This window comes from Macrobrachium nipponense, chromosome 22 (genome assembly GCF_015104395.2).
Source record: "Macrobrachium nipponense isolate FS-2020 chromosome 22, ASM1510439v2, whole genome shotgun sequence".
Classification (NCBI taxonomy): Eukaryota; Metazoa; Arthropoda; class Malacostraca; order Decapoda; family Palaemonidae; genus Macrobrachium; species Macrobrachium nipponense.
The window spans coordinates 18,049,275-18,066,317 of NC_087213.1; the positions used below are offsets into that span (position 1 = coordinate 18,049,275).

The window sequence follows — 17,043 nt, forward strand, 5'->3', positions numbered from 1 at the left end:
TGAGAGACCATCGGCCTTTCCTAAACATATGTCAACGATGTCAAAATTAACAAGCCATCACAGGGATAGACAAAATGTTTTCCAAAAGTGCCGGTTCGGAAGCCAACCTAAAATGGGCTGAGAAAGATACAGACCATTGAACAAGTCTCAGTGAAAGAGACAGGGAGAGTTGGGGCCCTACCGTTTTTATAATAATAAATAAATCACTTGACAAAAAATTTAACTCGTTTGGAGTTTTCCCTCCTGTATTTCTCTTTCGATTCTATTTGAAACCCACAACAGTTAACTAATATTTAAGTACATAATTCAATGGTAAGGTCGACGGAGGAGTACTGGATTCTAGGGTCACGCCCATCCATCCATACTCGTCCTATTCGATTGCGTTTGTTTGTTTGTTTGTAAGGTCTTTTTACGTTGCATGGAACCAGTGGTTATTCAGCAACGGGACCAACGGCTTTACGTGACTTCCGAACCAAGTCGAGAGTGAATTTCTATCACCAGAAATTCCACATCTCTCACACCTTAATGGAATGTCCGAGAATCGAACTCGCGGCCACGGAGGTGGCAGGCCAAGACCATACCGATCACGCCACTGAGGCGGTCTCGGCCTACAAGGTCAGATGAAGGGAGGAAAGCAAAGCTCTCAACGGAAATCCAGACGAATCAATAACGATACAATATCAATGAGGCTTCTTGAGTTTCCACTCTTTAACAAACAGAGACATGAAAGAAGAACTTCCTACAAAAGCCAGGCGGCCATTACCTCCATTGAAACGAACAGCGCAGTTCTGATAAGTTGAATCCGAGCGGCCCTCTAAGCTTTCACAGAAGCCAATCTTAGCCGTCCAAATGATTCCCGAGCTCCAAAGACAATAGTTGGACACATATTTCGGTTCTCAAAAGATGGTGAAACTGGAGGCAAATTTCAACGTTGCAACAACTTACATATTAACATTTCTGTGCCCTAGAAAAAATCTAGAAACGTTTTTAGAGAAATATATTGAAAATGATATGTTACTGTCCTTCAATATACCTTTATTAGAAAAATGCGTGGGTATTTAAGGAAAACGAGAGGTAGCTAAAAACATTTTTTCTGCCTGTTGACAAATAAATAGCAAATAAATATAAATTCCTAGAATTTACAACCATAAAGGTTAAAGAAATGTATTGAAAGTGATATGTTACTGTACGTCAATATATCTTTATTAGAAAAATATGTGGATATTTAAGGAAAATAAGTGGTAACTAAAGAGATTTTTTCTGCATGTTGACAAATAAATGGCAAATAAATATAAATTCCTAGAATTTACAACCATATAGGTTAAAGAAATGTATTGAAAATGATGATATGTTACTGTACGTCTATATATCGTTATTAGAAAAATGCGTGGATATTTAAGGAAAATTAGCGGTAACTAAAGACATTTTTCTGCATGTTGGAAAATAAATGGCAAATAAATATAACTTCCTGCAATTTACAACCATTTGTGGGCACTGAGCATAATTTCTTAACGGAGAAAAACACGCGGAACTTGAGGAACTACTTCAGTAAATTAGAAAAATGGGGGAACTGATGGTAAATTTCCTGTAAAACATCTTGGAAGGAAAAAAAAATACCTGGGTAGGGAAAAAGGGGAAAATTTACGGTAAACATGAAAGGGGCTCTTTTTAACAACGGGACCATTCTAAGATCTGAAGGCGGTTCGAGCGCCATAACACTAAAGCCACAGTTCAAAGAAGCCAGCCTTTTGGAAAAAAAAAAATCTCGAGATCTCATTTTCATTTAAAATAGGAGTTCAAACTTCCGACATTCCTCCTCAGCTCCACTAAGGTGATATGAAGTGAAGAGGTATTGCAGGAATTTGATTGGTGGTGAAAATACCGCCGGAGGTTAAGAAAAAAAAATCTTGGGAGTCCCTTTTTCGCTGAAAAAGATATGGCATTATCAATCCCGCTCATTCTGGCTCAAATCCAAGACGCTATAGAAAAGGTCGAGTGAAGACGAAAGCGGGTGAAAGGGGGAAAGAAGCTCTCGTCGGATGAAAAACTGTAAATACCTCTGGGGGGAAAATGGTGTACCTGTTTAACAGAGATGTCACGAGAATAAGTAGGCTGCATAGAAGGGTCAATTTCCAGCAATCACATTGAACTGTAGAGTATCCATGACGCTCATTTAAAAAAAAACAGCCTTAAAAATATATTTTCTAATTAAATATATAAAAACAAACTTATAAACAAACATGCATGCAATACTGTTTGTTTTCGAAGAACCTGACCCTACCCCTGTGGGCCACATTGGAAAAATTCGCACATCATCTGACCGAAGGAAAAATTGGGTTTTGTGAAGAAAATTTTCTGGTTAAATGTAACCCCAAAATGACTGCATAATCAGAGTGCTCTCCACTTTTGCAATTGTTTCAGCGTTTTATTTAACGAACCCGAACAAATTATGGCGCAAGCGGGGAAGAATAAAGAAAAAAACAACAACATGGGGGTGGGGGGTGAATAAACGCCAACAAAGGAACCGAGTTCAATTAGTTTAATTAGCCGAAGATAAATGTCATATGAAAAAGGAATTAGCATTTCTTCGGCTTCCCTCTTGACACAAGTACCAATATGATCAACACCACGTCTTCCCCGTGAAGAAGAAGAAGAACGAAAATGAAGAAGGGCTGGAGAGAGAGAGAGAGAGAGAGAGAGAGAGAGAGAGAGAGAGAGAGAGAGAGAGAGAGAGAGAGGTTAATGCAGATATGCGAAAGAGATCATTTCCAACAATACTGTACATTGTTTAATAGCAAGGTACATAATGCACGTACTATAAACGGCAAATATGATTATTAGTAAAAATAAAATATATAGAATATCACTTTCTCATTAACGACAATAATCTCGAGACGATTCTTACGCGTTAAAAAGAAAGAGTTTTATTACGAAAAGCTCATAAATGTATATAATATCAGAAATAACACAAATCTAAATGCAAGACATAATAATGCAGAGAAATTACAATAAAAAAAATTCTAACTCACCCCGGGATCGAACGCAGACCTCTCAATTGAAAGGCCAGGGTATTACTAACTGAACCACAGAAGTCATAGAAAAAATTAAGTAACGCCCTTAACTTTCAATTGAGCCCTGAGTTCAATCCCTATTTGAGTTAAAAATTTATCTTTATTATGCACAATCAATCTATAGAAATAAAGAAGGAAAAAACAGTACCAATGATGATCATCATGATAAAATCACTCATTACAATATGGAGGATAAAACGCGAAAATGGTAATATAATATCATTAATAGCACTAGTAATCTTATTATATAAAACGCTTGCCCAAGTACGTCACCTCGGGCATGTGGGCACGAGCTTCGTAGTAGGATGTAATGTGAATGAGTTCATTTTAGACGATTTCAGGACTTACCCTTTCGATCATCTCTTACAGTACCATATGTGTGTGTGTGTGTGTGTGTATAGTGTGCATATATATATATATATATATATATATATATATATATATATATATATATATATATATATATATATATATATATATATATATATATATATATATATATACACACACACATGTAGACACACGTACGTGTATCTGCATCACGAAAATTTGGAAAGTGATGAATTTATAAGTAAAGGCAAAATCCAGGGAGGGACTGTGAAACAATGGAGTACCGATGCAAGGCCTTTCGACCTCTCGTCCTATACTAAGTAGTCTGCGTAGTCAAGGACGAGAGTCGAAAGGCCTTGTTTCACTTTCCGTTCTGGCTTTTGCCTCTATCTAAACAAACATACATACATATATACATGTACATACATAAAATGGATGCAAGTATAATAATAATAATAATACCCTTTAAGCAGATCGATAACCTATACAACATCATTGAAACACCTTCAGACCATTTTCGCCTCCTTTTTAAAACAAAACCCAGACTGAAATTCGTGCTATAACATATCTTAGTATTCTGGGCGATCCCTTCCCCCAAAACTTGAGACCGCTCCGTGCTCTACCCTTTCCTTCTTTCTCTTCTCTTTACTTCCTCAGAACTTTCCTTTTTTCTTTACTTCCTCATATACCTAAATAATTCATGCCACTCACGTCTTCTCAGCTTCCACCATTCTCGCTTTTAAATCAACAAGTGAGCTATGTTTTTTTTTCTGAATGGCTGCCACGTCCAATGTACCACTTTCACATTACTCCATTTCTATTGTACCTCCATTAACGTTTTTTATTTTTTTTTATCTCACATTTTAGTGTACTTCATTCGTTTCATTCGTATTTAGTGTATTTCATTCGTTTCCAAACCTTGTGTTTCTCTTGCATACCTCCAGATTATATATCTAATGTTTTCTCTTTCACAAACACACATCCGTATATATACGATTTCTTTCGCGTACCTGCTTATCTACCGCATCTCTTTGACATATTTCCACATCTATATTCCTTCACTATATTTTCACATCTATTATTATATTTCTTCCATACATCCCCTTCCTGGACTTCTATGCTATGCCCCATATCTACTGTATAACTTTCGAATTCCTGCTTCTTTTGACATTCTTACGTATATCTACGGATCTCCTGCATTTCCATCGTGCACATCCAGATCTATCTACTATATTCCTTTAACTACTTTTCATTTTTAGATTCCCAAAAGTTTATACTGCGCGTAGTATATTAGTATATCTCAAAACAACTATAAATTCGTTCATACTTCCGCCATGAGCCCTAAACCCGATAATAAAAATTGTCTGTGACTACAAGTTCGCCATATCTTTTGTTCTTTTTACTTACCAAATTTTGAGAGAGAGAGAGAGAGAGAGAGAGAGAGAGAGAGAGAGAGAGAGAGAGAGAGAGAGAGGATGGAGAGAGACGAAGAGAGAGAGAGAGAGCTAAAACTAGTCTCTGATAAGAGTGAATAGTCTATCTTACACTCGTTTTTCTAAACCAGGATCAAGAAGCATTCATCATTAAGCAAGAAAGAAATATACAACGTATTGTACCCAACTGTCTGCGAGCTGAACTGACCGACAACAATGCGGGAAATTCCAATTGACGATGTTATCCCACAATAGGATATGATGAGAGTTTGGTAATTGGGAATGACATGCGTTATTTGGATACACACATGATAATAATTTGTCAAAGCCATTTCCATCCATGATGATATGATGAGGTCATATCATCAACCACAAATTGACTTCGGTGGATACGCAAAGCGACAGACATACTACCACTGGAAGGAACACGGCCGGACCAATAAACATAATATGTAATATGGCCAATACAACGGTGGATATTGTCTCCTTAACGGATGTATTTTCTAACTTGGATTTCGTGTCCTGACAATCCTTAATTCTAAAGCATATCTGGGGGGAGGGGGGGGGAGGGGGGGGCTAGTCATCGAAATTTAAGCAAATGTACTAAGACGTAAATTCTATTTAGAAACAATCCATGAACTCAAATGCGTTCATTTGAGTGATATCCTGGAATTCCATATATTAAAGTCTCCTTAAAGGATTTTTTTGTATTTGGTTTTCTTGTACTAACAATCCTTAATTCTAAAGCACATCTTAGGGGAGGGGGCTACTTATCCAAAATTAAACAAATGTACTAAGACGTAACAATTCATGAACTCAGAGGCGTTCATTTGAGTGGTATCCTGGAATTCCAAAATCTAAAGTCTGACAAAGTTGTACACTTGAAAATTGTGCAAATGTGTGCCGAAAGTGTTCTTGAGAATAACTCGAGTGTACATAAAGCCTAATTACTAATCTGAATGTGAGCGGTATGAATATTCGTATATATGGGTTGGGCGTCGAATTCTAACAACGTACTTGAGTGGCACTCTTAGAAATTACGTAGATGTACAATGATTTATGTGTCTACTGTGCTAATAACTCATCTTTAAAACGCATTTGCTCTGTTACTCTAATGATCCTTGAATTGTACAATATAATCGAGTTGTATTGCGCATAAAGGCCTACCGCCGAAATCCGTACGAGGAAGAGAAATCCTATTAATTTACCTCCTCGACGGTAATGGTACTCTCAGGCGGCAGGTAAAATTAGGCATAAGCACTCATTACATCACGGCGTAATGTGCTTATGACACTGAAATTACAGCATAGACCGCCGTTATCTTCCTTCGGGTTCCTGTTTCTCTACGTTGCATCAAATCATATAAGGATTACGAGCGTTCATCGCCCACGCGGTATTATTACTACCTCAAGGACTCATTTATGGATTATCATTTTGACAGTGCAATTACGATGTCATCCTCAATCCCAAATGGAAACGTGAATGGGAAATGTGGGTGGGAACAACGGGATACGCACACACACACAACCCTGTGGTTATATAACGCCACCCACTTATCCCAGCTAACATCCCCCCCCCCGCCCCCCCCCCCCCCCCTAAACCCCAAACCCACCCTCAAGCTCCAAACCAGCAAATTAGAAAATCCACGAGATATAAAGCTACTATATGCTCCTGCTTCGAAGGTACTGAAAACGATGTCTCTAATGGATCTCAGAGAGAGAGAGAGAGAGAGAGAGAGAGAGAGAGAGAGAGAGAGAGATTACTGATCGATCACGAAACGCTTTAGAACGTCTAAATAAGTATATATATATATATATATATATATATATATATATATATATATATATATATATATATATATATATATATTTATATATATAATGTTGCTCCGCCTTCCACTCATATACATATCATATATATATATATATAATATATATATATATATATATATATATATATATATATATACACATATGTATATATATATATATTATATATATATATATATATATATATATATATATATATATATATATATAAGCATAAAATGCAAACCCTAAACCGGCCCCCGCCCCCAAAAGACTTGCTTCTTTCTTGACAATGACGAAACCATAAAACTCGAGGAAATTTGCTGCAATATTAAAAACAGATAAAAAAAGGAAAAGAAAACGAATGTAAAAGGTGAGCTCGCCTCTTTTCATATCGTAATTAGATTGGAAGCCTCAATTTGCCGCTTCCAAAATAAAAAAGTTAGTAATTATATGAAATTCATGAGAATTCTTACTGTCTGAAATTTGATTATAGTAAAAAAAATTGTATAATCCGATGAATTTCGAAAAACATGTGGCACGCATCTTATATAGCGATCTTTATCAATAAAATTTTTTTTTAAAGGTTTTGCTTACTTTCTATAACATAATAATAATAATAATAATAATAATAATAATAATAATAATAATAATAATCAATAATAATAATAATAATAATAATAACATGCAGTATGTTCTTGCACTTTTATTAACTTTTACAATAATAATATAATAATAATATAATAATAATAATAATAATAATAATAATAATAATAATAATAATAATAATAATAATAATAATAATACACCGTATATTCTACTTGTTCGCTTTCCTCTGCTTTTGCAAAGTAAACACCTCGGTCTTAAATAAACGGATACTGATAAAACACAAAATTCGTCAAGCCAGACTACTTTAAACCAATGAATCAAACCATTAAAACAGTGCATTTATATTACTTCTTTTTCCTCCATTCGAATGACGAATGAGATGAATGGCTCTCACAGAGAGAAATCCATAAAATAAACAGTGTCAAAACTGATACTGATACATTTTTTCTACGTACAAATGATGGCATGGGATGTAAATCCCGAAGATAAATGCAGGATAAAATAGTGAAAATTTTTGTTTCACCATCTTTTTCACCTACTCGAACAAAGGCAAGAGATGAAAGGACTCCTCAAAGGGAAATTCATTCGCGAGGTATCTTCCTTTTGTGTGTCTATTACAGTATCACCCCGCGTGTCTATTATAAGTTCTAAGGGTATGTATCGCAGGAAAAACCTGGCGAACGCCGTTTTACTAGAGCGTGAGTAAGCCTACGCTCTGTAAAGGCCCTTGTTACCTTTGAAATTCGTCCAATTAATAAAAATTCTTTCACTGCGATAATTGCTACGGTTACATATATATTATTTACTTGTTCTGGGATTTTACAACAAAAGCTTTTAAGTCCAATTCGGTATTGACACCGACCCCTTTTGACGAATCTGCTAGTTTCTGTCAGTCGCATAAAAGCGTTCAATTTATCTTGAAAGCGATCCATTCCGTCTATTATATGAGCGCAGAAAAAAAAAAAAAAAAACAAAAAAAAAAAAAAAAAAAAAAAAAAAAAACAATCACGACGTGAAATAATTTGAGTGTCGGGGGCAACCTTACGTGTTGCTCTGTGAGCAAGAGCCCGGCCTGGCAAATAGCCAACTCACTCAAAATCAAGGGGGGCAACCGTTACAGGGCGGCTTCCTCAATACTTCAATAACCTAATGCACGTGAAATAAATAAATGAAGGTTACAGAATAATGAAACAAGGGCAATGAATAATGATGAGAATACTGACTGACTGACTTGCAAAATAAATGTTTTGACTATTAACATATTTATCTAATATTATTACTCTAGGCAACACAAATCAACAAAAATATTTAAGCGTACAGTGACGAAAAACGCGCATGCGTATTGTTGCTGCTATTTTTTAACAAAAAGCTTACCCAAGGAAGCTTTACGTCGAACAGGACAAACGTCTCAATTCGAACAATTTTGTGACATCAACTGTCAAATTACTGAAAAAAAAAATGGTGAGTCTTTGGAGCAATACATAATGACAAGTCTCTCAATTGTGAATCTGTTATTTTTTTCAATTGCGGCTCTTAAATCAAATATAAAAATTGGGTCTTTTTATATTTAAAAAAATATATATATTTCTTGTTTCCATATGACAAAACGTCCCTTAATTGTGAACCGCTTTGTTATGAATGTTTTTACAAAACGTTTTCCTCCTGTTCTTAATTGAAAAGTGAAATGGGATTTTTTTTGCAATACACCAAAATATATAATATGTGGATGGTTGCCCATTAAACACTGGTTTTTCATTCGGCATAAAAATGGGCATGTGTACATGAAAGCTTGTTAAGCGTCTATTGAGTGATTTTAGTCCATAGTAAAATATTTTCTAAACACTTTTGAGTTTACGCCAAAATATCATTAAAAAAAAAAACTTTTAAAAAATCATCCTTGTCTAAAATAACGGAGTTTGATTAAATAATGATTTTCATAGAAATTCAGTATATGTATTAAATATTTCTCATTGAAGAATGGCAAACACTTATACTCACTAGATAAGAGAAATGTTCCAACGAATATTTTTCTATATTTTTCTATACATTTCTATTCCTTATTTCTGCCGCTTTATCAGTCGAGACGTAGTATTTACCATGTAATTCCGTAATGTCTTAATGCTTGTCTTTTTCGCAGAATGAACAAAAAATTTTCCGTTGCTTTGTCTGTCTGACAAAAACATTTTCGTTACTTCTCTTCACTTTTTTTTTTTTTTTATTCATTTTCCCGTTGTTTTTTCGTTGGAGAGAGCTTATTTCCTATATATGACGGTCACATTCTCTACATATTCAGTTAAATGGAGAAAAAGGTAAGCAGTTTCTGCCAACCATTTCTAGCGTATATAATAAGCCTTGCGTGAAATTCTGATAGGTTCCTTTTCTACACCAAGTATTATATTTAAAAATCCACCTATTTCCTTTTCTCCAACTTTTTTTTTCTTTTTTTTTTTTTTTTGCTTTTCATCTTTAATAAACCAGTTATGGAGTCAATCTAACAACCAGTTCTAGCGTATATAATAAGTCTTGCGAGAAATTCTGGTAGGTTCATTTTCTGCACCAAGTATTATATTTAATAAATCCGCCTACTTCCCTCTCTCCATTTTTTTTTTATTAGCTTCTTTTGTCTACATGTTTGGGAGTAAATCTAGTCTTAAAAATCTGAGAGGCATTTTCCAAATTCCTCCTCTTTCCCCTCTCTCCATCTTTTTTTTTCTTCTTCTTCTTCTTCTTCTTCTCCTGCTTCTTCTTCTTCTTCTTCTTCCTAACCCCCATCTTGAACAGCGCTTAGAATGAGTCCGAGAGGGTCGGGGTGGTCAGGACATGGGAATGGGTGGACGAGTCCGGCTCGGGAGTCTCCGAACTGCAGGAGTCCTCCGAGTCGCCCAAGAAAGCCATCCTGACCTCGCGCTGGATCTCCTCGTGCAGAGCCAAATCCGCCATCAGCTCATCCAGCTCGGGATCCAGCAGCTCGGGATCCAGCAACTCGGGATCTTGCAGCTCGTCGTCCACCAGCTCGGGGTCCTGGTCCTCCGGGAGTGTCATCAGCTCCGACATGGAGCCCTCGAAGTCGTTCAGCTCCGAATTGATGAGCTCCGGGTCGGCCAGGGGGTCGTCGTCTTCGTCGTCTTGGTCGGACTGCTCCGAAGTGGGCGTGTCGCTGTCGCTCAGGTGCCACATCTCCCGGATGACCCGGTCGATCTCCTGAGCGAAGATGGACTCGGCCAGGCCGGGGTCGAACAGCTCCGGTTCGGGAGTGTCCGAGTCGAGTACGTCCGAGTCGGGCATCTCGGACTCGAGAGTAATGGAGCTGTAAATGGCCGAGTCGGACATTCTCACTATAACAGTAAAGTCCAGGGAGGAGGAGTCACTTCGCTTCCGGTTCACTCTTACTTTGCAATTTTACACTCGGGGTGGGTAGGGGGGGAAGAGGGTCGCGTTGCTAGACTGAGACACACACACACAAGCGCGCGAGCTCACTCACAGTCTGGAAAGTGAAATGAGTAGATCTTTCAATATTGGAACAGTCGACATGAAACTTTCCCTTAATGCAAAGCACCTATTTCAATTATCATTATGTGTGATTTCTGACACTATGAATGGACACTGAAAGCTTAAAAAATTAGCCGCCTGTTTTTTGTTTTTTTTTCACCCGCTATCAAAAATACTACGGGCGAGATGAGCGGCGCACAAGGAATTCAATATTTTATCAGAGTGGGAAAGGAGAAGCAGAACAGAAATAGCAAAGCGACTGAATAAAGCCAGGGGTGATAAAAGGCCGAGAAAAGAAAAATACATTCCGAAGGGAGATATCTTCGAAGACAAAGTCGGAGTAATGACAGAGATAGCTCGCTCATGCATAACGCATGGCGCCTGTCTGCTGCCTGCTATCTGTTCCTCCCCTGTGTTTGTGTTATAATTTGTCGCTCAGCTACGCCCTTTCGCTGCAGGGCAGCCCTTCCTGAGGTGGCATCTTTAAGTACTTGTATGTGAGACGACGCTTACTCTAATTATGAATTTGCTGGTTGAATTCTCAATCAGAATTATGATTACAAAAATACATCCAAACATATCTACCCATGTCATTACCTTTGACACATATATATATATATATATATATATATATATATATATATATATATATATATACATATATATATATATACCTTATACATAAATATATATATCTTAAAAAATGAAAACATTACTTGATTTAGCAATTACAAGAACTGCAACATTAAATATACCTCCTAAGTGCTAACATCTGCCAGAGGTTCAGCTGCTACCGTCTGAATTTCTTACTTCAAGAAAAGATCACAGATTGACTCAAAGGAAATGTCACACAATGAAAATAGAGAACAACTCATCCCCGAATCAGTTTCCCCAAAAACAAAAGGAAAAGCTAATCCAGACAGAATCAACTGCTGCATAGTGAATGTCAAATCTAAAGGACTTTCAGAATAGTGAGTAAAAAGATGAGGTAGAAGGCTTTTTATGAACATCAGTGGAGATACATGCATTTGAAAAAGGGTGACAGCAAAACAGGCGACAGAGAATACGGTTGAAAAAGGAAAACAGAAATACTTGAAAGGCCAAATCATTTTGTGGAAGGGAAAGGTGCTAAGGAAATCGATGCCATGTCTTAGAAGCGAGCCTTTTTTTTTTTAAATAATTTTCACGAATCACGACTGTTTCAAACCCAAATCAATTTCCAAAATGTATAGCTAACTCTCATTTCAAAAATTACCTGCATGTGAACGAACCTTTCCTAAACTGATCATTGTCCTCTGTGTGCTTCCGAGAACAGAGCAGAGTACTACGTAGGCCAAAGGCCAAGCGCTGGGTCCTACGAGGTCATTCAGCGCTTTTAAACGAGGTTTCGGTGTCGTTTGTTACAGTACCTCGCGGTTCCTTGGCTATCCTATCTTTTTCCCCTTTTCATCCAACACTGCCTTCATAGAATGTAGTATCAATATCATTATTCATGGAATACAGTAACTCATTGAATAAACACGGGCTCTTTTTCGCACCAGCAGTTCGCAATTACCCAAAAAAAATAACCAAATAAGAGAAACAAAGAATCTTCTTCTTTCCAACCGTAACCTTAAATAAAAGGGTAGGTTGCCTGGTGCGCCTTATTCCTTCAAACATCAGGCAAGGTTTATTGTTTGGCAAAAGGGTTTTTACAACCGGATGCCCTTGCTCTCATCAACCAGAGTTATTGACGGTGGGCCTCTCCTTTGACTAAAGAAAAGCCCACCTGAAAGGCAGCAGTTTCCACAGTTATTGGCAGTGGGGCCTATCCTTTTACTAAAAAAAGTAAGACTGCACGACAACAGCTGTCCTTTTAGTCGCCTTTTACGACACGTAGGACCTACGGTGTTAGTATCCTTACACCCCTACCACAGGGAATAAGAGAAACAAACAACTCCAATGGAGGAACGAATCCACAGTTACGTGTGGGTACATATATTAAATGTGAATCTCTACAGGAAGCTTTCAGGAATAGAACAGCTTCCCCAAACCTTTCTGTAGAGATTTATTTTTAAAATAAATATGTACCCACACATAGATATGGACTTGTTTCTCGTATAGGCTCACGCTGGGCATTTTTTTCTTGTTCCGTTTCATCTTGTGATACCAAGCTTCCTTTTCAGAGTATCTACGAAACGATAACATTCAAGTACTTATGCGATAACCACAAATTTCGTTTTACGCTTCTTTGTCGAGTACTAAAGAAATGTCGTATCTAAATCCCGCTTTAAAGACCTGCTCCAGAACTTCCCTCCATTCATGAAATTCAATTACTAATTTCAAAGCTGATATGCGACTGAAATAATAATAATTCACTGGAAAATTATTTGGATGTGCTATTAGGTTACAACATTTCAAATTTCTATAAACTTATCTTACATCTCCCTTTCTTTCATTTCACAATTAAATTTCTTGCGATATTTCATCGACAACACTTTGTTTCACATCTTTTTTAAATCGTTCAGACATACGTAACAGTGGCAGATACCATAGGTAATATAATATCACTTTATGCTGAATATTTGGTTCCCGAGTTCTGTCTCATCTACTCTATTCTTCGTCGCTTCGAACGTCATTAACTCAAAAGATTACACATCATTATCTCAATTATAGGTTTATTATTGTGATATAACAGAAATGTTAAGAAATCAAACCGCTAATACGTACATGCAGGTATTGGATGTACAAAAAACCTCCTAAGGCAAAAGTTACTTGTACAACTAATGATGTCTTTGGCTTAACACTTTCGCTACTCTTATCATTTATCATTAAGTAGGTGCAAATTCAAGTCAGTTTTAATGCTTACTTTTTCATATCGTGTACTAATATATATATATATATATATATATATATATATATATATATATATATATATATATATATATACATACATATATATATATATATAATATATATATATATATACATATATATTACGAATACCTGCCAAGATCGACAAGCATTATTAAGTTTATTTGACACCCATTTCTTCTGTCACGATAATGGTTATAATGCTATGTGTATGTGTATGTATGTACGTATGTGTGTATGTGTATGTATGTATATATATAGCATTTATTTATTTATTAATATATATAATACACATTATACTATATATCATATATATATATATATATATATATATATATATATATATATATATATATATATATATATATATATATATATATATATATATATAATCGTACAACTGTCTGATATATTCAACAAAAGGCATAATGCTCTGTTAAATTTCCCTTTGTCATGCAGAACATCTTAAGAATATGCCTCCCTCACACCTACTATTTACCGCCAAGCCAAAGGTCATGTAAACTAACTAAGTAAAAATGAACAATAAATGATATGACTAAAAACCAAAACGTTTCCGAACTCTCTCTCTCTCTCTCTCTCTCTCTCTCTCTCTCTCTCTCGTACTGCGAGGACCTACAACCGCCAGAATCCTATTCCTTTATCTTCAAAACCTGGGACTCTTGTCCTCCCCCTCTTATACAAGTCTTGTGATCACGTTTTATTTCAGATGTAACTTCACGTGAGGGGGACTTGAGGCCTGACGGTACTCCATACCAGAATGGATTACATTGTGATTCTTTGACTGTTTCTTTCCCCTTAGAGAGGACGGATCAAATATATATGTATATGAATATATATGCATATATATAAACACACATACACACCTTGTATATTATATATATAAATATATATATATATATATATATATATATATATATATATATATTATAATACTTAATGAGCGGAGAGCGCGTGTGCTTGGTAATAGATGGCAGTAGCTAAATAAATAAAATAATAGTTATCTTCCGTTATAAGATGACATTATGCAAATGTCTATATATATATATATATATATATAGTATATATATATATATATAAATATATATAGTTATATATATATACGTGTAACATACTACATACATACATACATACATATATACATATATATATATATGTATGTGTGTGGTGTGTGTGTGTGTGTGTGTGTGTGTGTGTGTGTGTGTGTGTGAGGGGTGCGAATGATTGGTCGATATTTAATCATAACTGGATAAATAAATAATTTCCTTTTATCATAATCTCTCTCTCTCTCTCTCTCTCTCTCTCTCTCTCTCTCTCTCTCTATCTCTCTCTCTCTCTCTCTCTCGTTGTACGTGACTTGATATTAATTCAAGTCCAATGTATTAAGCCACCATTGTGACAACATGAAAGCACGAATGAATGAATGAATGAGCGGTTTCATCGGACATTGCTGGCCATGGCTAGTTCATTGCAAATGGAGGAAGATTCGGATGTGGACAGACACAAAGGAATCTTACTGGAGGCAACATTCATCAGTTCATTAGGAATACGACCAAATGTCAATAGTAATAATAATAATAATAATAATAATAATAATAATAATAATAATAATAATAATAAATAATCCCTGAAGATGAACCCAAGGAAGGGTTCGAAAGCTTTGTAAAGTGTTTATTATACACGAACTATTAAAAAAAAAATTTATTGTTATTCTGGACCCCTTAGAACATTATATATATTTTCGTGATCGAGGGTTTTTCCAAGTAATAATAATAATAATAATAATAATAATAATAATAATAATAATAATAATAATAATAATAGCTCAATTTCTATTATAAATCTTTTCGTTATCGCCATTGCAAAGTAAAGAGTGAACATTCAGCCGCAGTTTAATAATAATAATAATAATAATAATAATAATAATAATATAATAATAATAATAATAATAATAATAATAATAATAATAATAATAATAATTTCATAACAATTATCAATAACATTCATATTATAAGGCAAAGAGTGAACATTAACCTGCAGATAATTAATAATAATAATAATAATAATAATAATAAGAAAATATTCATTATTATAATCAATATATTGGAGTTCTCATATAAATAAAATGGATGAACAATAAACGGCAATAAATAACAAAAATAATAAAAATAATAATAATAATTAATAACTAATAATAATAATAATAAATAATAATTAATAATAAGTATTATTATTATTATTAGTTATTATTGAGTGGAATGGACCGGAAGGGCAGAACCCTAGCAGCATAGATTCCAGGAAAAAACCAGGGAAACAAATGACAATACACAAAGCACTACACCCGAAGAGCAAATACGGTACAGACTATACATAACACGGAAAGGAAGGAGGGAGAGGACTACTAAGTATAGAGGACATGCGTTCAACATTGAAAACAGATGCACTAGGGCAATATATGAAAACCAGATGAAGCGAAGTGGCTAAAGAAAGTGGCATGGGACAAGAAAGGAAACTAATACAAAAGTAGACGAGAAACCCAGAAATATACAGAGACAGGAGGGAAAGACAGAAAGAACAGAGGACTGGCACAACAAACCAATGTCACGGGACAATACAATGAGGACGAGACTAAAGGAAACTAGCCAAGCGAATGGACAATTTGGCAATGGCTACAGAGGGGACGGGGGAGCTAAGAAGGCAAAAACTGTCAAGGAACTGATAACAAAGGCGGCCACCAAGATCCAGGCCCTAAGAACCAGATATGTTTCAATGTACGATAGACGGAAACTAAACAACTCTCTCCCATACGTAGGCAAGTGCAATACGAACAAAAAATGAAACCATAAACCACATAGGCAAACGTGAAACTGCCCGGGCACTTGCGACAGAACCAGTACAAAAAGAGGCATGATTCAGTGGCAAAAGCCAGCCACTGGAGCTATGGCAACGAAACATCAGCTAACAATTTGCACGTAATAAGTGCGGTACGAGCACCACCAACTGAGGGAGTGATAGAAAAACGATCAGGCACAAGATCCTCTGGGACTATGGTAATCAGAACGGATATGGGTGATACGTGCAAAATAGACCAGAACGTGACGTTTGATATTGACAAAGTCAAGACAAGAAAGTATCTACTCATTGATGTCCGCAATAACCATGGGGGTACACCAGAGGTTTGAACCTAGAAAAGAGAGGGAAAAAATGGGGATCAAAAATAATCAAGATCTGAAAATAAAAGAAAATAAAAGGATAACGGATATGGGATAGCCAGTAGAAAATCGTACCCATAATCATAGGAGCACTAGGCAACGATCCTAAGATCCTCCTTGAAAACGGAACTTAGAAAAACTAGGAGGCTGAAGTAGGCAAAAACCCAGGTTCTCATGCAGAAGAGTGTTGATCCTAGAAACGGCTACACATAGTAATGAA

General features: G+C 35.8%; 1 protein-coding gene across 1 annotated transcript in view; it reads right to left on the bottom strand.

The window, feature by feature from the left end:
* Positions 1-9,384, bottom strand: part of LOC135198870 (inactive histone-lysine N-methyltransferase 2E-like) — a 143,806-nt gene extending 134,422 nt beyond the window's left edge. The window contains exon 1 of the mRNA XM_064226842.1: positions 9,250-9,384. The gene's annotated coding sequence lies outside the window, so the exon portion shown is untranslated. The remainder of the gene's footprint in view (positions 1-9,249) is intronic.
* Between the last annotated feature and the right edge of the window lie 7,659 nt (positions 9,385-17,043).